Genomic DNA, 25884 nt, shown 5'->3' on the forward strand with positions numbered 1-25884 from the left:
TTCATCCTCCTCTGGTGGACAACAGCAGAAGCAGCCCTAGTTTTCCCCACGTTATCATCCATACTTCTCCTTTAGGGGGAAGATTGAGTCTTTTTCTGCAGAAATGGAAGTCGATTACAACAAACTCGTGGGTGCTCGGAATTGTGGAAAAGGGCTATGCTCTCCCCTTTCAGGAGTTCCCTCCTCCCTTCCCCCCGTCCCTCCTTTTGTTCAGAAGACCATCTTCTGTTGTTGCAACAGGAGGTTGTCACCATGTTGGCAAAGGGCACTATAGAGTTGGTGCCGTTGCAGGATAGGGGTCAGGGGTGTTATTCAAGATATTTCCTGATTCCCAAAGTGGACGGTCGTTTACGGCCGATCCTAGACTTGAGGCGTTTGAATTTGTTCCTCAAGCAGGAAAATGTCAAAATGCTGACCCTGGCGCAGGTTCTTTTAGCGTTGAACGAAGGAGACTGGATGGTGTCTGTCGACTTGCAGGACGCGTACTTTCATGTTCCGATAATCAAGTCGCACAGGAGGTATCTCCGGTTTGTGGTCGGAACGCAACACTACAAGTTTGCGGTCCTTCCGTTTGGACTTACCTCAGCACCTCGGGTTTTCACAAAGGTGAATGCAGTTGTTGCAGCACATCTCAGAAGGAGGGAAGTAGCGGTTTTTCCCTACCTGGACGATTGGTTGATCAAAGCCAGGTCTCCAGAGCTTGTGTTGTCTCATCTGCGAATGACAACACAGTTGTTGTTCGATCTGGTTTTTTCAATAAATGTGCCCAAATCTCACCTGGAGCCCTCTCAACGCTTCCTGTTCATAGGGGCAGTACTGGACACAACAATGTTTCGAGCCAACCCCCCTGCCTCAGCGGGTGCGGGACATTCAGGCGCTGATTCCATTGTTTCAAGTTGGAGTGGTAGTTCCAGTCCTCAAGTCCTACGCCTGCTAGGTCTGTTTGCTTCTTGCATTCTGTTGGTCACTCACGCTCGCTGGCATATGAGGGCTCTTCAGTGGTGCCTCCGCAGGCAGTGGTTCCAGCACAGAGGAGATCTCAGAGATTCAATAAAGATCTCCAAGGACGCTGTAGCGGATATTCATTGGTGGACAGAGAATGGCAACCTTTCCCAAGGAAAACCGTTTTCACTGCCGCCTCCGGTGGCTACAGTGATATCGGATGCTTCCACTCTAGGGTGGGGAGCTCATCTGGGGGACCTGGAGATCAAGGGTCTTTGGTCTCCAGCGGAACAGATATTGCATATTAATCTGTTGGGATTGCGGGCAGTACGTTTGGCACTCAAGGCCTTCCTCCCTTCCCTTTGCGATCAGACAGTCCAGATCTTGACGGACAACACTACCACGATGTGGTATATAAACAAGCAGGGAGGAGTGGGGTCGTATCTTCTCTGCAGAGAAGCTCTGCGACTCTGGTCCTGGGCAGAGGACCATCGGATTTGCTTAGTAGCAAACCATCTGGCCGGAGTTCTGAATGTACGTGCGGACGGTCTCAGTCGTCACTTTTCGATAGATCACGAGTGGCGTATCCATCCAGACCTGGTCCTCCACATCTTCGGGATTTGGGGCACTTCTCAGGTGGATTTATTCGCCAATCGAGAGAACGCGCATTGCCCGTTGTTCTGCAGCCTCCAGTATCTGTTGCAAGGAGCATTGGGGGATGCGTTTCAGATGTCCTGGAGCGGCCAGTTGCTTTACGCGTTTCCCCCCATACCCTTGATTCCTCGAGTTCTGAGGAAGGTTCGTCAAGACCGGGCCCAAGTCATCTTGGTGGCTCCGGACTGGCCGAGAAGGGTATGGTATACAGACCTACTTCAACTCTCGCAGTGCCCTCCGCTCCGTCTCCCGCTCAGGTCAGACCTCCTCTCACAGTCGCAGGGGCAGGTTCTACACCCACACCTCCAGAGCCTGAACCTTCATGCCTGGAGATTGAACGGGGCAACCTGAGTTCCTTTTCTCTCCCACTGGATGTAGTGGATGTTATTCTATCATCCAGGCGACACTCCACTAAATCCATTTATGCCAAAATTTGTGCTTTGGTGTGGGGAGAATCAAAAAGATCCCTTAAAGGCCCACCTTTCTGATATTCTTTTGTTTTCTCTTAGTTTAGCAAAGAAAGGCTGTACGGTAACTACAGTTAAGGGCTATTTGGCGGCTCTGTCGGCGTTTCTTTGCCTTCCGGACCAGCCTTCTTTGTTTAAGTCTCCAATTGTAAATAGGTTTCTCAAAGATTTAGTGAATACGTTTCCTCCCACGCCCTTTCACATGCCTCAATGGGACTTAAATCTGGTATTGACGCTCTTGATGGGTTCACCTTTCGAGCCCATGCACTCATGTCCATTGAGATATTTGGTCTTAAAGACAGTTTTCTTGATTGCGATCACATCTGCTAGGAGAGTTGGAGAGCTTCAAGCCCTTTCTGTTAAACCTCCTTTTACCATGTTTTTCCCTGATAAAGTGGTACTGAAAACCAGGGCTGCTTTTCTGCTGAAAGTTGCCACTCCTTTTCATATAGGGCAGTCTATTACCCTACCCTCGATCTACCCTCCTCCCCACCCTTCTAAAGATGAAGAGAGGCTACATAGGTTGGATCCTAAGAAGGCGCTGAGCTTCTACCTGGAGAGGACTAGAGACTTTCGCCTGGATGATCAGTTGTTTGTTGGGTATGTTGGACAGCCAAAGGGCAGAGCGGTCCAGAAGCGAACACTCTCCAGGTGGGTCATCTTGTGTATTAAGATTTGTTACTCTCTGGCGAAAAAAGTCCCTCCTGAAGGTATCAGGGCCCATTCTACTAGGGCTAAGTCTGCATCTTCGGCCCTAGAGAGAGGAGTTCCGTTAGTAGATATATGCAAAGCGGCAACTTGGGCGCCCCTCCATACCTTCGTAAAACATTATTGTCTAGACTCTGAAGTGAGGAGGGACGTTTTGCTCATTCTGTATTGCAAGATTTCTTGGTGTAATCAGGCGGGCACCCACCACCAAGTGCGGTACTGCTTGGGACTCTATTCATAAGGTGGAATCCACAGGTAGTTGTATCCATCAGAAGAACAAGTTACTTACCTTCGGTAACGCTTTTTCTGGTGGATACACTAGCTACCTGTGGATTCCTCACGGTCCCGCCCGCCTCCCCGTTGCCTGCCTGATTTCACAGTTATCTTGCAGTATTTGGAAATATGTTTCTTTATATATTTGTATATACATGTATCTTAAGGTGACTATGTAAATATATTCAATAGACAATGTTATTGTGTCTGTATATATATCTATTTTGATGGTTTTAGATGGGTCGGTATTCACCTGTTCGCCTCAAAGGCACGAAAAAAATGAGGTGAAACTGACGTCAGTATGCCGACGAGGACCTCTTATTGGCACGTTGACATCAGACGGAGTCACGTGGAGCCGTGCCATTATGACGTCCTCGTCGACGTGAACAGCTAGGAAGAAGACTTTCCGTCGGATGCTGACGCAAGGACAAATTCATAAGGTGAGGAATCCAGCAGGCCACGATGATCTGGCACACCTTCTTTGGTGAGTAGTAGAGAGAACCACCTGTCATTTGGAGGTACCAGAACCTGGCCTTCGATCACCCTCCTAATTCACCCATGTGCCTCATTGTAGTGTTCCTCTGCCCTTGTCCTGGGATCTCTCACTGGGGTCAGTAGCCATGACAGGTTGGGGTACCCAGGGTCACCTGCAAATTTTGGGGGACAACTGCTAGACACACAGTGACCCGTAGGGACAATCCCACACCCAGACGCCTATTCACACTGTATGGGGCCCTTGTCCTCACCTATTAGCCACACACTGTGCCTCTGGAATTGCCCCATCACATAAGGGATGCTGCTATTCCTCAGAATGTAAGCGTCATGCACTGAGCCAGGAAATTTGGCATTCACATGGGAGATGTACTGGTCGGCCAAACACACCATTTGCTCATTCATCGAATGATAGCTTTTCCGGTTTCTGTACACCTGTTCACTCCTGCGTGGGGGTACCAAGGCCACATGTGTCCCATCAATGGCACCTATGATGTTGGGGATATGTCACAGGGCATAAAAGTCACCTTTCACTGTAGGCAAATCCTCCACCTGAGGGAAAACGATGTAGCTTTGCAAGTGTTTCAGCAGGGCAGACAACACTCTGGCCAGCACGTTAGAGAACATTGGCTGGGACATTCCTGATGCAATGGCCACTGTTGTTTAAAAAGACCCACTTGCCAGGAAATGGAGTACTGATAGGACCTGCACTAGAGGGGGTATCCCTGTGGGATGGCGGATAGCTGACATCAGGTCTGGCTCCAACTGGGCACACAGTTCATGGATTGTTGCACAATCAAGTCTGTAGGTAACTATTATGTGTCTCTCTTCCATTGTCGACAGGTCCACCAGCGGTTTGTATACCGGAAGATGCCGCCATCTCATCACCTGCCCCAGCGGACGTGCCCTATGGATGAGAACAGAGAGCAGAGAGTCAGCCTACACTGAGGTATCACAAAATGTCATTTGCACACATTTATTAATCCGCAATGTGCCTGTTACTGTGTGTATGCAAGGCCTAGATAGGTGTGACACAGTTATTATTAATGCCATGTGGCCCCCTGGAATGGCGGCTGCCTGACCTGTATGGTGGGACAAGGGGATATGAGGTAACTGCGCTGGCATTCTACACCGTCGCGGAAGGCGGTCGAAGACTGCGGTGCAATCCTGCATTGGTTAACATTGGACCCTATGGGTCCCAGGAGCCAATGACGATGTACGCCGGCGGTGATGGTACGCACCGCCGCGGACATGACCACCATTTTCTGTCTGTTCACTCACTTGATACCTGACCTTCAACAGGAGAGGACCTACACTGCAAGTGCTGGCTGCTGTGACCTCAGTCTGGAAGCGACGATGGCTGATGTGTCTGGGGAAAGGGCCCCTCCCTTCACTTCGGAGAAGTTGGAGAAATTAGTGGATGGGGTCCTCCCCCAGTACACACAACTGTATGGTCCTACAGAGTACACTGTGAGCACGCTGCATGGGCAATGCCTGTTTGGAGTGGTGTGGATGGAAGATACATGGGGGGGGGGGACTGAGGCCTGCATGAGCAGACAGTGAGTGTATGTGCGTCAGGGCAAGGGTGGGAACGTGGGCCAATGAGTATGACGGTCCGCATGGGTAAAAATCTTCCTTTTCCCCTGTACTATTCCTCTAGGTCAGCGCCCACCAGAAGAAGGATATTTGGCGTGCCATTGCCAAGGACGTCCACCACAGACGGAGCACCCACTGCCGGAAAAGATGGTCTGACCTTCGCCGCTGGAGCAAGAAGACGGCGGAGGCCCAGCTGGGGATGGCCTCCCAATGTGGGAGGGGTGCCCGTCACACCATGACCCTCCTGATGTTCCGGATCCTGGTGGTGGCATATCCGGAGTTGGATGGGCGCTTGAGGGCATCACAGCAGCCACAAGGTGGTGAGTACAGGCACATTCATCTGACTCTGCACCCATTACTAGGTGTCTGGGTGGGTGAGGTGGGCAGTGGGTTCCCCTAGGCCAGGGCGAGCTTGGTAGGCAAGGTCCCTTGAGAGGCAGGTTCAGTGGAACCCCAACCCCACTAGTGGTTAGTGCCATCTACACCTAGTCAGGCTCCTGTGTCTTCCATGTGTGCAGCAATCTGGCTTAGGCCTTGTACCCCATGGACATGTGGATAATCTAGGAACAACAATAAGTGCATGGGGTAGTGCAGAGGGCTGCTGTGTCTGTAGTGTCCGCCAACGGTAGTGGTGTTGGATGCACTGAACATGTCTTTCTTCTGTCTCCCCCCCCCCTTTTTGTGGTCTCCCTGTTCTTGTGTGCAATAGCATCATCAGGTGGAGGAGCAGTGGCACCGGAGCAGGAGGGAGCTGCATCCCACTTGGCCCTGGAGGGCGAAACAACGGAGTCAGAAGCCACCAGTGGGACGGAGGGCGCAGGGAGCTCCACGGCGGGGACACGAGGTGACAACAGTGACAGCGACTCCTTCTCTGATGGGAGCTCCCTTGCGGTAGCTGGCCCCTCTGTGCCCCCGCATCAACAGGTACAGCCGCCACCCGACCTACCAGCACCGCCCTCCCAGCAGCCCCTCAGCGTGTGTCCCGTGCCCGCTCACTCATGAGGGTGGGCATCTCCTTCACCCCAGGCACCTCAGGCCCTGCCCCAGTCAGCCCTGCTGCCCTCAGTGAGGAGGCTATTGACCTCTTGAGATCCCTCACTGTTGGGCAATCTACAATTCTGAATGCCATCCAGGGTGTTGCGAGGCATTTGCAACAAACAAATGCATACCTGGAGGGCATTCATTCTGGCCAGGCAGCCCAACAGAGAGCATTTCAGGCTCTGGCCTCAGCACTGATGGCAGCCATTGTCCCTGTGTCCAGCCTCCCCCATCCAATTCCCTCCATCCAGACCCAATCCCCTGTACCTCAGCCTATCCCAAGCACACCATCAGACCAGCATGCACACACCAACACACAAGGGTGGCTCAGGCAAACATAAGCACCACACATCCCACAGGCACTCACACAAGTATCATACCCATGCAGACATACCAACATCCACTGCCTCCACTGTGTCCCCCCTCCTCCATGTCTCCCTCCTAGTCTCGTCTCCACTCACACATGCACGCACTACATCTTCAGCCACTACCTCCATCACCAGCACGCCCATCCCCACACACCGCTCACGTGCAATCACCACCCCCACTACCATTCACACATCCCCTGTGTCCTCTCCCAGTCTGTCAGTGAGCCCTCCTCCCAAAGTACACAAAAGCAGGCACACACCAACCCAACAGCCATCCACCTCAGAACAGCCTCCAGCCCATGCACCTAAATTCAGCAAATGTACACCTCCTACAACCACTACCTCTTCCTCCACTCCAAAACCCCCTCCATCTACCTGCCCCAGTGTGTCTAAAAAACTTTTCCTGGCTAATATTGACCTCTTCCCTACACCTCCCCCCCCGTCCGTCCCCTAGGGCCAGGCTTTCCAGGTCCCAACCCAGCACCTCAGCCACCACATCCCCATGCACAGCGGTGCCAGCAACTGCGGGCTATTGGAGTGCGCCAACCATCAGGGCTGCCAGTGTGCCACGGAGCAAGGGCAAGGACATTCCGCCACCTGCCAAGCTAAAAAAGTTGCCCACATCCCAGAGGGAGAAGCAGAAAACACCTGCCACCAAGGGGTCAGGGAAAAGAAAAGGGGATAGTGGCAAGACAGCTGCGCCATCATCAAAGGTGGGGAGGGGCCAGAAACTGAAGGGCAGTTCAGGAGAGAGAATGGTGGCACCGACTGAGGGACCAGTGTCACACCTTCTTTCCACGTCGACGCCAACCTGTACGGCGGAGAAGACCGCCACCTGCACCGCTGCCACAGAGCCCGCAACTAGCACCGCCGCCACAGAGCCCGCCGCCAGCACCGCTGGCACAGAGCCCACCGCCAGCACTGCTGCCACAGAGCCCGCAAGTAGCACCGCCGCCACAGAGCCCGCCGCCAGCACCACTGCCCCAGAGCCCGCAACCAGCACCACTGCCACAGAGCCTGCCGCCATCACTGCTGCCACAGAGCCTGGCGCCATCACTGCTGCCACAGAGCCTGGCGCCATCACTGCTGCCACAGAGCCTGGCGCCATCACTGCTGCCACAGAGCCCACCGCCAGCACTGCTGCCACAGAGCCCGCCGCCAGCACCACTGCCACAGAGCCCGGAACCAGCACCGCTGCAACAGAACCTGCAACCAGCACCGCCGCCACAAAGCCCGCCACCAGCACCGCCGTCACAGAGCCCGCAACCAGCACCACAGCCACAGAGCCCGCTGCCAGCACCTCTGCCATAGAGCCCACTGCCAGCACCACTGCCACAGATCCTGCCGCGAGCACCGCTGCGACTGACACCGCCGCAAGCACCGCTGCGTCTGATACCGCCGCAAGCACCACCAGCGGCCCGCGACATCCTGAGTTAGTGGCACCACCACAGACATGGCTGCCATCCCCAGTGGTTAGTCGTTCGAGGCTGGTGGTGAGCTCCAGGAGCCTGGGCAGCTTCCATGAAGCATCACTTTCAGTGGAGAAAGGCGTACACTACGTCAGTCCTTGACAGGATGAAGCACTCTGGGCACAAAGCCCCCTCCAGAACCAGTGGAGTATCACATCCACTACATCAGTCCTTGGCAGGATGAAGCACTCTGGGCACAAAGTCCCCTCCAGAACCAGTGGAGTATCACATCCACTACCCCAGTCCTTGGCAGGATGAAGCACTCTGGGCACAAAGCCCCCTCCAGAACCAGTGGAGTATCACATCCACCACCCCAGTCCTTGGCAGGATGAAGCACTCTGGGCACAAAGCCCCCTCCAGAACCAGTGGAGACTGTTATCCACTTGAGAGACTGTGGTTTTGCACTCCCCAGGATAAAGCAGTGGGCAACCCACCCACTGAATAGACTTGTGAGACTGTGGCTTTGCACTCCCCAGGATGAAGCAGTGGGCACCCCACTCACTGAAAATACTTGTGGGACTGTGGCTTTGCACTCCCCAGGATCAAGCAGTGGGTAACCCACCCACTGAAAAGACTTGTGAGACTGTGGCTTTGCACTCCCCAGGATAAAACAGTGGGCAACCCACCCACTGAATAGACTTGTGAGACTGTGGCTTTGCACTCCCCAGGATAAAGCAGTGGGCAACCCACCCACTAAATAGACTTCTGAGACTGTGGCTTTGCACTCCCCAGAATAAAGCAGCGGGCAACCCACCCTCTGAAAAGACTTGTGAGACTGTGGCTTTGCACTCCCCAGGATACACCAATGGGCATGGAGCCCCCTCGTGGAGCAGTGGCGTTGTGCGTTCATAAGACTGAGGTGCCCCCCTCCCCTAGAGGTGCCCGTTTAATTTCGATCTGATGCCCCTGCAGTGTTCTCTCCGTTTCCAGTCAGGTATCTAATGTGGGCCTCGCCCATGCATTTTGGGCCCAGTGGTCCACGGACAATAATTGGTGCACTATCCGGACTTGTGTATTTGGTGTACATAATTGTATTTACTGGATTTGGGGCCAGATGTATCAAAAAACGAAATTGCATTTCTTAAATAGTGAATTTTAAGAAATCGCTATTTAAGAAATGCAAAATGGGTTATATGAATTTTGTGATTCGGTAATAGCGATTTCTTAAAATTCGCAAATGCTATTACCGAATCGCAAATAGAGAATCCGACCCCATTTGCACCTGTGGGCCTGTTGCGAATGTTTTTGCATTTCCTAAATTGCGAATTCCAGTTAGGAATTTGCAATTTAGGATATGCAAATCCCAGGGTGCTGGGGGCTTAAGGCCCCCTCTGCGGCACCCCAAAAATATTTTTACGGATATGTGGAGCACACACATGCCTTAGGGGCATGTGTGCGCTACATGTCAATTTTAAAAATGCAATTAAAATGCATTTTTAAAATTTGCACATGGTTACCACCAAACTTTTGTTTGCATTTCCTAAATGCCCAATTCGCATTTAGGAAATGCTTGATACATGTGCTTAAGAAATCGCAAGTAAGGATTCCTTATTTGCGATTTCCTATTTAGAGAATCGCAATTTGCGATTCTCTAAATGGGGTCGCAATTTTAAGGAATCGCTATTTTAGCGATTCCTTAAAATTGCACTGCGAATGCCTTTCATACATTCTGAAAGGCATTTTTGCATTCACAAACGGCCGAATTTTGCGATTCGCACCGTTTGCGAATGCAAAATCGCTTGATATATCTGGCCCTTGGAGTTTTGACTACTGGATTTTTATTGATTACAATCGTTCAAATAATTTCCGTTTGTCCTTGCGTTCTTCCAGGAGAGGGGTGGGGGGGTGTAAATGTAATGTTGCAGCATGTATTTGTGTGTACCGGGAAAACACATTGAGAGAGGTAGGCAGTCAGAGTGAACAACTGAGTATGTGAAACCGAGATATGAATCTCAGCGCTCAACAGGAGTTTCTGTTAAAAAAGAAGAGAAACTTCCCCAACACATACCCCAATTCAAAAAGAAACAGGTGGCAGCATTTACAGTTTGACATGCCACTCAAGAAGTGGGCTCTATTGAAGAAAAAGAAGTGGGCATTAGCGCTATTAGACAGCACAGCAGAGGTCACAATAGTTCGCCGGAATCTTCTAGAACATCTGGGGGTCAAAGCAACTGATGAATTCCTACAAGTAGAAACAGCAGACATGCGTGTCTCCACACTTGATTGGGTGTACAAAGTAACGCTACAGTCAGAAGGAGACCTTGAGCGCACAATCAATGTAATCTTTTGGGACCACATCATAAACATCTATGATATTTTACTGGCCGAAAGGGATTGGCCACCTGAATTTGTCCGTACCTGCCCATATGGGGAAGATGTTACTAAACCTTCTTTCTCGCCCCTTGTTCCTGAGGAGCTCGCAGAATCCTACGCCATTGATTGCCCATTGGCGCAGGCACCCGCGTTATATCTCAACCATGTAGGATGGGATAAAGATTTCCCCTATCATGTAATCCCTATTAAAAATCAACCCCAACCACAACCCCAATATCCAACAAAATATGATGCAAAAGCACCTGTGAGGGAAATCCTCACACAACTGGGGTACCAGGACGTAATCAAACCCTGTGTCTCACCCATGAATAATCCATTATTCCCAGTAGCTAAACCGGACCATTCGTACAGAATAGTCTTAGACTACAGACATTTAAACAGTCATACATGCACGTATGCTATACAAAAAATAAATAGCCTTCCTTAGTGTCCTGTTGCTAGGATATGAGCTATCGAGTGAGGGAAAGAGCATAGCGCCACAGTTCTTGGAAAAATGCACACAGTTACAACCTCCAAATACAATTTAAAAACTGTAATTCCTATTGGTTTTCCTAAATTTTGGCAGAACTTACATTCCTGATTATGCGTCACACATAAAACCTTTATATGACTTAACACGTCCTGACTTTTCAAGTAAATTTTGGACAGTCGAACACACACATTCTCAGAGCTTTGCAAACAGACATGCTTGCAGCACAACATTTACATACAAGGGACAACAAAAAACTTATGGTCATCAGAGTAATTGCTGGTGCCAATGGTTTTACCTATGTAACTTTCAATCAGGGTGAGACAGTCCCGGTTGCAAACAAATCACATTTGTATTCAGCAGCAGAACAACGCTTTGCTCCCACTGAGGAAATTCTCACTGCTGTTCAGATGGCCGTCATTAAAGAAAGACTTCTAGCACAAGGCAAAAGCATTCTTGTTGTCTCTCCAATCCCAGCCCTTGAGGCTGTTAGCAAAGCCAGCGTTCCTAACGCCAAAGCATTACATCCATGTTGGATTCAATGGGCAACATCTTTATCAGCCACTGATGTAGATTACATTTTAGACCCAATATAAACTAGAATACCCAGTTCCAGCAAATACACTGCCTATTGATCAATATCAAAGAATCATGTATACCAATGGCTCAGCGCAACCTGCAATTGACACAAAACATCAATACTCCGCTGGTTGCACAGTCGTAAGCGGCTATTTGGAGGATAATACATTTTTTCCACAACATACATTCACACAAACCCTAGGGGATCGCACAGTACAGTTAGCAGAGCTAAAGGCTCTGGTGATGGCACTGGAACACACGGATCCTGCACAGCTAACGCTCATTGTCTGTGATTCGTACTATTGTTTCCAATCCTTCAATGAATATCTGCATTACTGGTGCCACAATGGGTTCAGAGATTCTAAAGGCAACATCATCAAAGACAGACCTCTGTGGGGGAATGTAGCAGATCTGAAGGAAACACTACCAAATGTCCATGTTGTACATACACTTGGACACCAGCGTGTTGGCATACACGTTGCTGAAAATACACTGGCTGATAAAGCAGCAAAATCAGCAGTAGCTACGGCTGCTGTTGCTGCAGTAACCCCTTCAGGAACGAAACCGGACGATGACATATGGGCTGCTGTGAAAGCCACAGCTGATAGCATGCCCTATCCAAAGGCATTTCCTGCCTAATATTCCTACTGAGTTGGAGGCTGCCTTGACACCAAAGTAAAGATACCAGGCGTGGTGGTTCGAATAATTCTCAATAAAGGCGTAAGATCGGAGTTGATTAAAGCAGCACATGAGGGGGTAGCATCTGCCCATGCTGGTGTGCCAGCTACAATATCATTGTTGCAAGCACATTATTGGTGGCCAGGTCTATACAAACAGGCCAAGCAGAATGTCCTTTGTTGTGACATCTGAAAACAAATTAAGGGTTCCACCGTCAAACGCCCACCACAGACACCCCTCCTAATTTCCAACAAACCATTACAATTTGTGTATTTGGACCATTGTGGTTCCCTAACACCGGATAGTGCATACAAATACATTTTAGTTACTGTTTACTCTTGCTCCAGATTTCTATGGGAGTGGCCACAACGCTCGGCTGATGCTCGGACTGTTATTAACGATTTGCAAGTCTTTATTGGTACATATGCAGTTGCGGCTTTCCACTCGGACCAGGGCCCTGCTTTTGCCTCAAGGGCATTCAGGGACGCCATGGCTTCGTTTGGGGTCCAACTCCATTACTCGTCTCCATTTCATCCCGACGGATATAGTGTTGTGAAACAAAGAAACCGTTATTTAATGCAGTCCGTAACAGCCAAAGTCTTAGTTACAGGTCGTAGTTGGCTTAACCACCTGTATAGAGTCCAGAGAGCACTTAACAATCTGCCTAGAAGGTCCCTGGGAGGTAATACTTCATATGAGTCCCTGTTCAGAACTCAAATGTATGTTCCAGATCTTGATGGTCCTGGCGTGGAGGCAGCAGAAACACCCTTTGACATAGATGAACATGTCACAGTCTTACAGCAATTACAACAGTTCCGGAACGACAACACTTCTGCCAATGCTGCCTCCACAGGAATTAAGGATGTACCAATAACACTCACCAGCTGGATTCCTAAGGTTGGGGATCTAGTACGTGAAAAGTTTGCTGTGAAAAAGGAGTTTGGTCCTTCTTATCTTTCATCTGTCCCAGTCTTGGGAATACACGGTACCAGAACTGTCATTTTAACACCGTTGGCTGATGCTAAAGAAAACCACTTTGTATCTATCAACAATGTCAAGTTACACCATGTGGCCAATCCTGCACAGCAGACCAAGAGGAACAGCCAGTAGTTCCTGAATCCCTCTCACTACTGGTCAAGAAGTCCCTCTACAGGTTTTAAGCAGCTTTGCTGAAACCTCTCAGAGCTTGGGGAAGGTGGAAAATTATCTTGCATTAGTTCCACTAACATCTGTTACAACAAACAATACTGAAAGTACTGATCGATTTGACACAACTTCAACACAGACGGATGGTGTAATTTACTATGAACCACCGCGGGAGACCCTTACCAGTTCTCCTCCTACAAATACGGCTCCAACTTTTGCACAAATGGCTTCTTGATACATTGCCGATGCCAACAACACCTTTTCAGATTTATTTGCCTCTTCTACATCTGAACTACCAAAAACATGTAAGCTGATAAACTGGCTTAAGACAAATTACTTTTTTTTTACATGGAACCATCTATGGCTCTCTTTGACTGTACTAGCTTTCCTCCTTTGGATTGGTTTTGTCATAACATTCTTTCTATTAATACATGATCATTTTCTTCCTGAAAGATCAACAGTTGAACTGGTGGATGAGGTCCTATAACCAACTTTTTCTTCTCACAAGGTCCGCAGAGACGAAACTTTTGTGATCATTTCCTCTATACCAATTCCTGATGGGATTGTTTGGGATAAAGTAACATTTGATATATACGGCCAGACAGAGGTCATTCAAATACTATATGTGTTTAAACTTTCAATGAATGAATGATGTAATAATACCTGGAGTTGTTTCTGATGACTGGAATGTAAAAACAGTTGATTCCATGATGACTTAATTGTAGTATTATACTGTATTTGAAAGTGAGGATATTTATTAATCTAAATAGAATTATGGTGATATGTTTGGCTGTAATTATTATGGGCACCATTTAATTCACAGAGCAAGTACCCCAAAGACTATCTTTAATCACACACAATGGGAACATTGCCCGACTCCATCACAGGGGAGTTCTAAAACATATTGGGAAATGTTTACATATTTCTCTGGGCACAATGTTAAAAATGCTGAGTCATATTATTTTAAATTGCCATCAATGGAAAATGTACACATATTATTAACAGATACGAAATTCATTTATTAGGATTCCTTTGTTTCCCGGTTGGCTATAGAAGGCTATGAATATTGGCTGAATTCGATTGACTTAAAAAGTGTGTGGGGAACTAGAAATTGGCAAATAAGGGGGAAGGAAGCTTTATTCAGAGCATGCCTGATACCTGTCCAAATGATATTCTTAAATGAAACTGTACAACAAACTAGTTGTTTAGGCTTAGCAAAGATTAAGGAATTGAATGCGCCCAGTATTCCTGCCCCTAAAACTTTTACAAATGGCAAAAGTATATAAATGCAACTGAAGATCAGCTCGATGAATGGATCCAGAATGGCACATTTAATGCTTCACTGTCACGCCCTGGCGGGTGGTTATTGTGGCCAATAGATACCAATGGCTGTCATAAACGTTTTATAAACTCCAAGGGGGTTTTTAGATCTAGTGGGCCGGACCCTCGCTATGTGTCATCCGAACATGCGGGTATAGTAACAACATACAGTGTAGGGAAACTGTGCCAGCAATGGTTGAAGAGTTCCTCACTAGATACTGTTGGAGAACACCTCAGTCTCCTGTCTAACCTCTGACTTACAGAACTTCCTGTTAGGCCCCAGAAAACTACACAGAAAGTGCTTCTTATATGCAGTATATAATGACATTTGGAAGCTTTCCCAACAAGAACCTGCTGCCCGGTTAAGGCAAATAGACCAGGAAAACTTACAGAAGGCATTAGCCGTTGTAGATAATGGGATTAATACCCTGTCTGACCGGCTTTACACCTTAAACGACATAGTTTCTTCTGCAAGAGACATAATACAAAGTGATATGTCTTTGTTACACCATGGACAAAGTCAACTTAGGTCCATTAGTCAGTTGGGTTGGACACTTCACACATTGAAGGCAGGTCGCGTTCCCTGGCAACATGTTAGCACAAGGGTCATATTTTCAACATTTAATTTAATGCGACAACAACAACTAATGGCAAAGAAAGAAGCGATTTATGTGATGCTAAATATCAAAAAGTTAGAAAAGTTTCCTTTTACTGTGGCTGAAATAACATCTCCTGAGTGGTTAACACACAAGGCCATTAATCTGCCTATTTCAACACTCCAATTCACTTCCTGTTTAAAACAAATTCCAGTAGGCAGATATGAAAGCCTAGGAGATAGTTACATCCATTAAGTGTGAGAGCTGCCCTTCTTGTAAAAATGTCTTAGTGGCAGGAAAGAGGTCTTTCTTAGCGGTAGTGAATTGAAGAATTCTGTCAGCCATTCAATGGGTTGTAAACAGCTGTGCTTGCACGGGGCGTGTAACGCTTTGGCAGCAAACTTGGCTTGTTATCTGAAGGGTGTTCCAGTTCCCTTAATTAGACCTGCTTTCCAGGTGCTTTCAAATGGCAGCTGTGTCCTGCTCAATAGTGAAAACTGTTGTGGGATGTGAGCTGGAATAGTTTAAGTTGTTTCGGTCTCTAAGATTGTTACATGCTGCGGGAACCTACTTTTTCATCCCACAAGACAGACAGATGTATTTGAGATTTGGCCCCATATTGCTACTTCTAATGTAAATTATGACAAGTTGAGCAGACTCAAGGCTTTACTGTTTGAAAAACATGTGACGCTGACATCTGCATGCCAGACCTATGCACTTCAGGTGGCAAGGTCACCAGCAGAGATACAGTCCCTTTTAAGTACCAACTTTCCAAGACACTTTGGTGAGCTCGTGGGACAAATACTTAATGTGTCCAGTACTACTGGAATCGCAAATTTCTTTAAGGCTGTTGGTTCTGGTTTTGTTCACACCTTCTCCTCTATATTTGGTTTAATACCATCAGCCATTCACTCAATATTCTCCAGTATTTTCGGGGGATTTCCAATAACTTTGGCTATAATAGATGGGATTTTGCTATTGCTACATTCTCTACACAATGGTTGTCCCGCCGCAACTAGGAGGAATGAAAGCACTCCCACCAGCTCAGCTGTGTCGTGAACGCATGATGCAGTACTTCGGAGCAACACCCCTGGAGCAATTGGAATGTGACTGGTCTCTGTCATTCAGACCGATTTTGCATTGTGTGCAGCCCGTGATTAGGTGCCTCTGGTGCTCATTCGAACATGCACTGAAAGTTTGTCTTCCTATGCAGCTCCTGCTTTCACTGGACGCTGATCTGTTGATGTTCTCCCTGAGGGCTCCTTATCAGACATGCGTGTTGAGGGTACGTTTGCTACAGGAAGCTGCTTATGAGTTGCCCTCCATGGAGGATGCAGTTCTGAACTCATTATTAGGCACACCACGGAATGCTGCTGCCTTGGCTGATGCTCAGGCTATGGAACACGAATGCTCCTTGGTTCTTCTTGGCGATTAGTTTCTTACTTTACCACCTGCCGAAGTGGAAGATTTCCTGTCTTCAATTGTCCCGGATTCGATTGCCAACTTCCAAAATGACTCTGACTCTTGAAAATCCGTCCTTTTTTATGCCACACTTTAACATTTTTAAATTGTCCTTTTATATTTGCTCAAGTGTCTTTTTGAACTTGTCATTATTGACATTCTTATATATATCTTAGGTTGAATTTTAGTAGCTTTCATACATAATTAGGCTTTGCACCACCTTTAAACTGCCAAGGGGAGGGTGTTGTGTAGCCATTTTAGTTATAGCTCCATGCAGGTTATTTTAGCACACTAGGCCTACCACTGTGCACTTTAACCTAGATATATTTTATTCAGCTTTGTTTATTATTTTAACAATAGCCACATTTGCAGTCATGTTTTATTTCTCTCTGTCTAGCTGTTCTTTGCCTAGCCCAGCACTGTGTTCTTAAACAAGACATTTCTTGTTTTAATGACAGTTTTAATGAGAGCAAATAGTTCCCTTGGTCTGGGGGCCGTTCGTTTTTGTATTTTTAGTGCTGTCTGTTAAACCTTTAGCTCATTTATAGGATTTGACTTGTCAGCAGTTCCTGCCAATGGGAAGAGATGTCTGAAAGGCCGATAAACATCTCTATATGTGGAAGACGGATACTCCGTCAGGGCAACGGAGCATTTTGTTTCATTACCGTAATGGAGTAAAGCTCGTCGTCCTCAGTCAAAGGGCCTGATTTATAATTTATTGAACAGAGCTCTACAAGAAAACATGGTAGTGTTAAAAACATTATGCTTTAATACACCCAATCCCTTTGTGTTGGGATTGATAACCTCACCACAATAGGACTAAAGCAACTGCTCACCTTGCCATCACACATCACTGGACACACACTCAATGCCATCTTTTTCACCAGCAACAACATCCCATCAACAGCACCTCCACGCTTCACTGGACTGACCACCACTGCATCCATTTCACCATCACCATCATCTCACCGACTATCCACCTCTGCACACACTGAGCCCCAAGAAAAAAATGGAACCAGATCGCTGAGGAACAGCTCACCAACACCCTCAGTTATTCTCCGCTGCCCCTCACTGCAGATGCTAACATCTCACCATGGAATGTCCACCAATGGATCTCCGAATGCGCCAACACCCTAGCACCTAGACTTCATCTACACACCACCTCATTGATGGCAGCTGGTTCTCACCCGCACTCCAGACGTACCTGCAGATAGCTACAGAAAAGATGTAGATACAGCAAGTCCCTGGAAGACTTCGAGGCCTTCAAAGCTGTCAGCAAATCCCACAACCACCTCATCAGTCACCAGGAAAGCCCACCTGCAGGACTGTATCAACGCCACCACTCAAAGAGCTCTTTGCCGTGGTCAAAGAGTTTGCCAAACCCCAATTGGGAATGACAAGCATTCATCCATCTCAATGCCTCTGCGAGAGACTAGCCAAACTCTACCACCAGCTAATAATATACGACAGCTTCAGATCCCAAGATCCTCCAAGCCCTCCAACAACCACGCAGCTCTGACCCACCGAACCATCACAGATCCTGCACCGCTGGACCATCATCACCATGGACGAGACATGCACCATCATGAGAAACATTCACTCCGTAGCCCTTTCGGACCCTTGTCCTCACCACATTTTCAACAAAGCCAACACCTCCATCGCACCTGAGCTCCGCCACATCCTCAACTGTTTCATAGAGGCAGCACCCTACCCAGAGGATTGGAAGCACACTGAGATCTGCCCGCTCTTGAAGAAACCCACGGCCAAATCCCTGGACCTCAAGAATTACCACCCCATCTCACTTCTGCCTTTCCCAGCCAAGGTCATCAAAAAGGCCATCCGCTCAGGTGCGTAAGCACATCTAGGACAACAGCATCCTGGACATCTCCCAATCAGGTTTCAGGAGCAACCACAGCACAGAGACCGCCCGCCTAGCCGCCACAGATGATATCCGCTTGCTCCTCGACCGTGGCCATACAGCAGCCTTCATTCTACTGAACCTATTAGCCACCTTTGACACTGACCTCACCCTTTGCTTCAGACTCCAAAAAGCTGATATCTGTGGAAAGGCCCTATTGTGGTGGATACGCTCCTTCATGTCTGGCAGAACAACAGAGAGTTAGACTCCCGCTTTACCTGTCAGCACCTACGGAGATCAACTGCAGAGTTCCACAGGGTTCCTCCCCGATTTCCACACTTTTCAGCATCTACATGGCCTGCTTGCATCGCCAGGAACCACGGGCTGAACATCTTCTCCTACGCCAATGATACTCAGCTGATCATCTCACTGTCCGAAAATGACACTATCGCCAAGAAGAATTTCCACAATGGGATGGAAGCTGCCTGGATGAAGGACAGCTGCCAGTCTAAGCTCAAATCTGACAAAACGAATATCAAGACCAATATCCTCATCCTAGGACCCTCCACATCAGCCTGGGATGACTCCTGATCGCCATCCACCGTCACCACCACCCCACCCCAACAAACCACACACGCAACCTCCGCTTCATCCTGGACTCATCACTCACCATGACCCTCTGTAAGAAAGTGCCCTCTTTCTTGGCATGGTTACCGCCATCTTCTGCCTGTTGTCAGTGTGTTTGACTGTGTTCACTGGGATCCTGCTAACCATGACCCCAGTGATTATGCTCTCGCACCTTTAACTTGGTAACCATACCCTTTTCTCCCCACAATTGTCATACTTGTACACCCATGTAAGTCCTTAGTATACAGGGAGTGCAGAATTATTAGGCAAATGAGTATTTTGACCACATCATCCTCTTTATGCATGTTGTCTTACTCCAAGCTGTATAGGCTTGAAAGCCTACTACCAATTAAGCATATTAGGTGATGTGCATCTCTGTAATGAGAAGGGGTGTGGTCTAATGACATCAACACCCTATATCAGGTGTGCATAATTATTAGGCAACTTCCTTTCCTTTGGCAAAATGGGTCAAAAGAAGGACTTGACAGGCTCAGAAAAGTCAAAAATAGTGAGATATCTTGCAGAGGGATGCAGCACTCTTAAAATTGCAAAGCTTCTGAAGCGTGATCATCGAACAATCAAGCGTTTCATTCAAAATAGTCAACAGGGTCGCAAGAAGCGTGTGGAAAAACCAAGGCGCAAAATAACTGCCCATGAACTGAGAAAAGTCAAGCGTGCAGCTGCCACGATGCCACTTGCCACCAGTTCGGCCATATTTCAGAGCTGCAACATCACTGGAGTGCCCAAAAGCACAAGGTGTGCAATACTCAGAGACATGGCCAAGGTAAGAAAGGCTGAAAGACGACCACCACTGAACAAGACACACAAGCTGAAACGTCAAGACTGGGCCAAGAAATATCTCAAGACTGATTTTTCTAAGGTTTTATGGACTGATGAAATGAGTGAGTCTTGATGGGCCAGATGGATGGGCCCGTGGCTGGATTGGTAAAGGGCAGAGAGCTCCAGTCCGACTCAGACGCCAGCAAGGTGGAGGTGGAGTACTGGTTTGGGCTGGTATCATCAAAGATGAGCTTGTGGGGCCTTTTCGGGTTGAGGATGGAGTCAAGCTCAACTCCCAGTCCTACTGCCAGTTCCTGGAAGACACCTTCTTCAAGCAGTGGTACAGGAAGAAGTCTGCATCCTTCAAGAAAAACATGATTTTCATGCAGGGCAATGCTCCATCACACGCGTCCAAGTACTCCACAGCGTGGCTGGCAAGAAAGGGTATAAAAGAAGGAAATCTAATGACATGGCCTCCTTGTTCACCTGATCTGAACCCCATTGAGAACCTGTGGTCCATCATCAAATGTGAGATTTACAAGGAGGGAAAACAGTACACCTCTCTGAACAGTGTCTGGGAGGCTGTGGTTGCTGCTGCACGCAATGTTGATGGTGAACAGATCAAAACACTGACAGAATCCATGGATGGCAGGCTTTTGAGTGTCCTTGCAAAGAAAGGTGGCTATATTGGTCACTGATTTGTTTTTGTTTTGTTTTTGAATGTCAGAAATGTATATTTGTGAATGTTGAGATGTTATATTGGTTTCACTGGTAATAATAAATAATTGAAATGGGTATATATTTGTTTTTTGTTAAGTTGCCTAATAATTATGCACAGTAATAGTCACCTGCACACACAGATATCCCCCTAACATAGCTAAAACTAAAAACAAACTAAAAACTACTTCCAAAAATATTCAGCTTTGATATTAATGAGTTTTTTGGGTTCATTGAGAACATGGTTGTTGTTCAATAATAAAATTAATCCTCAAAAATACAACTTGCCTAATAATTCTGCACTCCCTGTATGGTATCTAGGGCAATAGGGTTCCAGGGGATCCCTATGGACTGCAGCAGTTATTCTGTCAGTTATGGGAAGCCCATGCAAAGGGTTCTGCAAGCCTGTCATTGCAGTTTGTGTAAAAGGGGTGCATGCACCCACTTTCACTACAGGCCACTGCACCAGGTCACTGTAAGTTACCCCTATGGTAGGCCCTCTCAGCCCAGAGGGCAGGTACCTGTGTATGAGGGTACCCCTGCACTAGCAGCGGTGCCCCCACAAACTCCAGGCCCACTTTCCTGGACTTTGTGAGTGTGGGGATGCCATTTTATGCATGTACTGGACATAGGTCACTACCTATATCCAGCTACATAATGGTCACTCCCAACCTGGGAATGTTTGGTATCAGGTTTCTGCCCTCCTGCTGCTTGATCTGATCAAGCCCAGGAAGGCAGAAAAAAGGATTTAGTTTTGGGAGCTGGAGGTAACACCCTCTCCATTTGGAAATAGGTGAATCCGACAACGCTGCAGTTAACGAAGAAGACTATTCTGCAATTTTGTTTCCATGATTCCTGCCAGCCTTGCAATATTTCTCTGGCCGTGCTTCCTCAGAAGACAGCAACTCTCCTGCCTGCACAAGAAGAAGAAGGAATCTCCTTTGGAATGAAGGAGTAACCTCCCTACATCCACAGGCACCTGTTGCAATGACGACCGGCTGCATGAATCTTTTCTCATCCTGAGCTGCATGGAACCTGCCTCACGGGTGGTGGCCCGGGTAGTCCTCTTGGTCCTCTCTGCCAGCTGTCCAACTTTGGTGGTGGTAAGCCCTTGCCTGCTCACACAGGACAGTACCCCTGTGCACCGCGTCTCTTGCAGTTGCCAAGGCTCCTCCAAGGGATCTCCAGACCTCAGCACTCCTTTCTGCGACGCACAGCATTCTGCATGGTTCGCCTGCAGCGTGGGATCCTTTTTTGTAGTGCTGCGTGGGCTCCTTCTGCAACTTCTGTGTCCCCGTTCTGTGGGTGCTGCCTCTGATCCTGTGGACTCTCTGTGACGCTGAAGATCCCCTGTGACTCCCCCTCCTCGGTTGCTGGTCCCTGACAACACCACTTTTCCACTAACTGCGAGTCGGCCTTTGTCAAGGCTTGTTGGTGGAATTCCTGCACCGACACCCATCTGCAATCTTCATCCCAGCGTGGGACATCTTCTACATCCAACAGGAACTCTTCTCCGGCTCCAGGGCTGCAGTGCTGACATGTTCTTCTTCACCGTTGACCTACTCCTGCAAGTACATCTGGGTGTGTAGTAGCTCTAAATCCTCCGGGACCCCACTGCAAGTTTTGGACTTGGTCCCCTCTCTCCACAGGTTTTCTTCTTCAGGAATCCACCGCTGGTTTCTTGCAGTCTTTTCTGGGTGTCTTATTTTTCTTCTTTTCCTCCTTTTGGGTGGTTTGGGGAAAATCCAGTGATTTACTCTTGCATTCCTGGTCGCTGGGGGGTACTGTGTTACTTACCTCTGTGGTTTTCTAGTACTTCCAGCTTCCCTCTACACATTACACTTACCTAGGTGGGGGTCCTGTGTTCACATTCCATTTTTTTTAGTTTATGGTTTGTGCTTCCCCTGGTGTAATTATTAGTTATTGCTATTTGCACTGTTTTCTAACCTTTTCTATACCTATTTCTGATTACTAGTGTATACATATAGGCCCTCATTACAACCCTGGCGGTCAGTGTTAAAGTGGCGGTAATACCGCCAACAGGCCGGCAGTAAACAAATGGGATCATGACCATGGCTGAAACCGCCAACATAGACAGCCACTTTAACACTCCGACTTGCAGGGCGGTAGCAACAAACACCGTGGCGGTTACCGCCAACAGCCAGGCGGAAGATTGTGTACCGCCCACATTATTACAAGGCACCAATCTGCCAGCTTTTCTGGGGCGGTACCAACGTCATCAAAAGCACAGCAGAAACAGTACACAGAAGGGAAACCACTCACCTCTCGACACCCAAGGAAGAACTAGGACGCCATGGAGCCCGAATTGCAGATCCTGCCCATGTTGCTGTATCTATTAATACACCACGAAGTGTAAAGAAGGTGGCGGCGACGACGGCGGTGAGTACTGCACCTAGCACACAGGGGAGGGGAGGAGGGAAAAGAGCGTTACACACATGCGACACACAACACCTCCACCCCCCACCCACAACATACACACACACATATCCAATAACATCACAGATACACCCCGTCACCCACTTGAAGAATGCAAGGACCAAACAAAATTAGTTTAACTAGTGTAATATTGGAACAACCAGTTAGATCAAATAATCAGTATACACAAATGTTTACAGCAGGTACACAAGTCCGTACACTGTCCCATGAAACGTCCGAGGACCAGTGGTCCCAAAAAGCATGGGCGAAGCCCACACATGACACCTGCCTCAAAACAGATAGAACACTGCAGGGGTATCAGGTCGGAAAAAACAAGCACCTCAAGGGTAAGGGGAGGTGGGGCACCTCAGCCGGATGATGATACGATGCCACTGCTCCTCGAAGGGGCTCCATGCCCACTTCCTGGTCCTGAGGAGTGCAAAGCCACAGTCTCACAAGTCTCTCAAGTGGGTTCACTACCCACTGCTTGGTCCTGGGGAGTGAAAAGCCACAGGCTCTCAAATGGATGCCTTTCTCCACTGGTTCTGGCGGGGGCTTTGTGCCCAGAGTGCTTCATCCTGCAAAAGGACTGTGTGAGTGGATGCCTTTCTCCACTGGTTCTGGAGGGGGCTTTGTGCCCAGTGATGCTGCACCTGGGATGTGGCAGTTGACTTCATCTCACCTAGGTGTCTTAGCCCGCGATGTACCTGGAACAGGTAGCATGATACTCCATGGAGGCAGAGCAACACGCCATACTGCGGCTACTTAGGCTGCCAAATGCTGGTTCGCGCCAGTGCTGGAGGTGGTGTCTCAAGTGGCATGTCTAGGGTCCAGGACGTCACCTGCAGACACTGATGGCTGCACACTGGGGATGGGGCTGAGGTCCGACAGAGTGGCATCTGCTGTGCACGCGGTGGTGCTGATGGTGGTGCAGGTGGCGGTGTCTGCGGCGGAGATGCTGCCAGTGCTGACCGTGTGCAAGTGACTGTTGTGGTGGATGGAGACACCACACCGTCTCCGGCAGCCTCGGATGGCTAATCCTTGGGGAGGATGCTGCAGACTGACGTTGTGGCAGCGTACAGGTGGCGGTACAGGTGGCGGTGCAGGTGGCAGTCGGAGTGGCAGTGGTGACTGTGGTGCATGTGGCTGCCATCCCTGATGATATGGTGGTCACCAGCAAGCATCGTGCCCAGAGGTGATGTGCCCTTTGGCTTGTAGCCCTTCCCCATCTTGACAGTCGCTGCAGGGACCTTGGCACTTTCCACTCGGTGTTTGGGCGAGGCCTTGCTGGGTGGGTGGTGTGACTGTCCCCTGCTGGAAGCCTGCCCCTTTTTGACCTTTGCAGGTGGTGGAATAGGGTGGTCCTTCTTTTCTGTCGGTGGCACACTGGCAGCTCTGACTGGTGCCCCCTTAGACCGTACTGGAGTAGCAGGGACCACAGCCCATGCAGATTTGGTGGCTGAGGTGCTGGACTGGGATCTAGACATCCTGGCCCTAGGGGAAGGACGGGGGGTAGAGAAGAGGTCAATTTTAGCTAGGAAAGTTGCGTGTACTGGGGGAGGACCCCATCCACCAATTTGTCCAACTCCTCCACAGTGAAGGCAGGGGCCCTTTCCCCAGACACTGTAGCCATTGTTGCTTCCAGGCTCAGTTAACAGCAGCACTTGCAGTGTAGGTCCTCTCCTGTTGAAGGTCAGGTATCAAGTGTGCGAACATATAGAAAATGGCGGTCACGTCCGCGGCGGTGCGTACCGTCACCACTGGTGTACATCGTCATTGGCACCTGGAACCCATAGGGCCCAATGATAACCAATGCTGAATTGCGCGGTGGTCTTTGACCACCTACCGCGAAGCTGCACAACACCAGCGCAGTTACCTCATTTCCCCTTGTCCCTCCTCACAAGTCAGGCAGCCGCCATTTCAGGGGTGCTCATGGCATGGCACCTAACTGCGTCACAGCACAATTTGGCAGATATACAGACACACACGGATTTACTCACATTACTGCAAACACACTTGTGCAATCTATGTGGTACATGACCCTCTGCTCACCATTCTCCTTCATAGGGCGCATCCAGTGGGGCAGATGATGAGATGGCGTCATCCTCCGGTGTACAGACCCCTGGTGGACCTGTCGACAATGGAAGACAGAGACATCATTATCACCTACAGACTTGATCGTGCCCCAAACCAAGACCTGTGTGCCCAATTGGAGCCAGACCTGATGTCAGCTATCCGCCAGCCCACAGGAATCCCCCCTTTAGTGCAGGTCCTGTCAGTGCTCCAGTTTTTGGCAAGTGGCTCCTTTCAAACAACAGTGGCCATGGCATCTGGGACGTCTCAGCCAATATTTTCTAACATGTTGACCAGAGTGTTGTCTGCCCTGCTAAAACACATGTGCAGCTACATCGTGTTTCCCCAGGTGGAGGATTAGCCCACAGTGAAAGCTGACTTTTATGCAATGGGACATATCCCCAACATCATTGGTGCCATTGATGGTACACATGTGGCATTTGTTCCCCCCGCAGAAATGAATAAATGTACAGAAATCGAAAAAGCTACCATTCAATGAATGTGCAGATGGTGTGTTTGGCGGATCAGTACATCTCTCATGTGAATGCCAAGGATCCTGGCTCTGTGCATGACGCCTACACTTTGAGGAATAGCAGTATCCCTTATGTGATGGACCAACTCCAGAAGCACCGTGTGTGTGGGTATGGGATAGTACCTAAGAGTTAGTGTGTGTCTAACAGTTATCCCTCGACATTTGCAGGTGACTCTGGTTACCCCAACCTCTCATGGCTACTGACCCCAGTGAGGAATGCCAGGACAAGGGCAGAGGAATGCTACAGTGAGGCACTTGGGCGAACTAGGCG

The 25884-nt window shown here is 48.7% G+C and overlaps 1 protein-coding gene across 5 annotated transcripts in view; it reads left to right on the forward strand.

Annotated features, from left to right (window-relative positions):
* Nucleotides 1-25884, forward strand: part of LOC138299206 (butyrophilin subfamily 1 member A1-like) — a 944067-nt gene that overhangs the window by 103743 nt on the left and 814440 nt on the right. The window contains exon 2 of one of the 5 annotated variants that reach the window (XM_069237322.1): nt 4380-4485. The exons of the other annotated variants lie outside the window; for them this stretch is intronic. The gene's annotated coding sequence lies outside the window, so the exon portion shown is untranslated. The remainder of the gene's footprint in view (nt 1-4379; nt 4486-25884) is intronic. 5 annotated transcript variants of the gene reach the window in all.

The sequence above is a fragment of the Pleurodeles waltl genome, chromosome 6 (genome assembly GCF_031143425.1).
Source record: "Pleurodeles waltl isolate 20211129_DDA chromosome 6, aPleWal1.hap1.20221129, whole genome shotgun sequence".
In the NCBI taxonomy this organism is placed as follows: Eukaryota; Metazoa; Chordata; class Amphibia; order Caudata; family Salamandridae; genus Pleurodeles; species Pleurodeles waltl.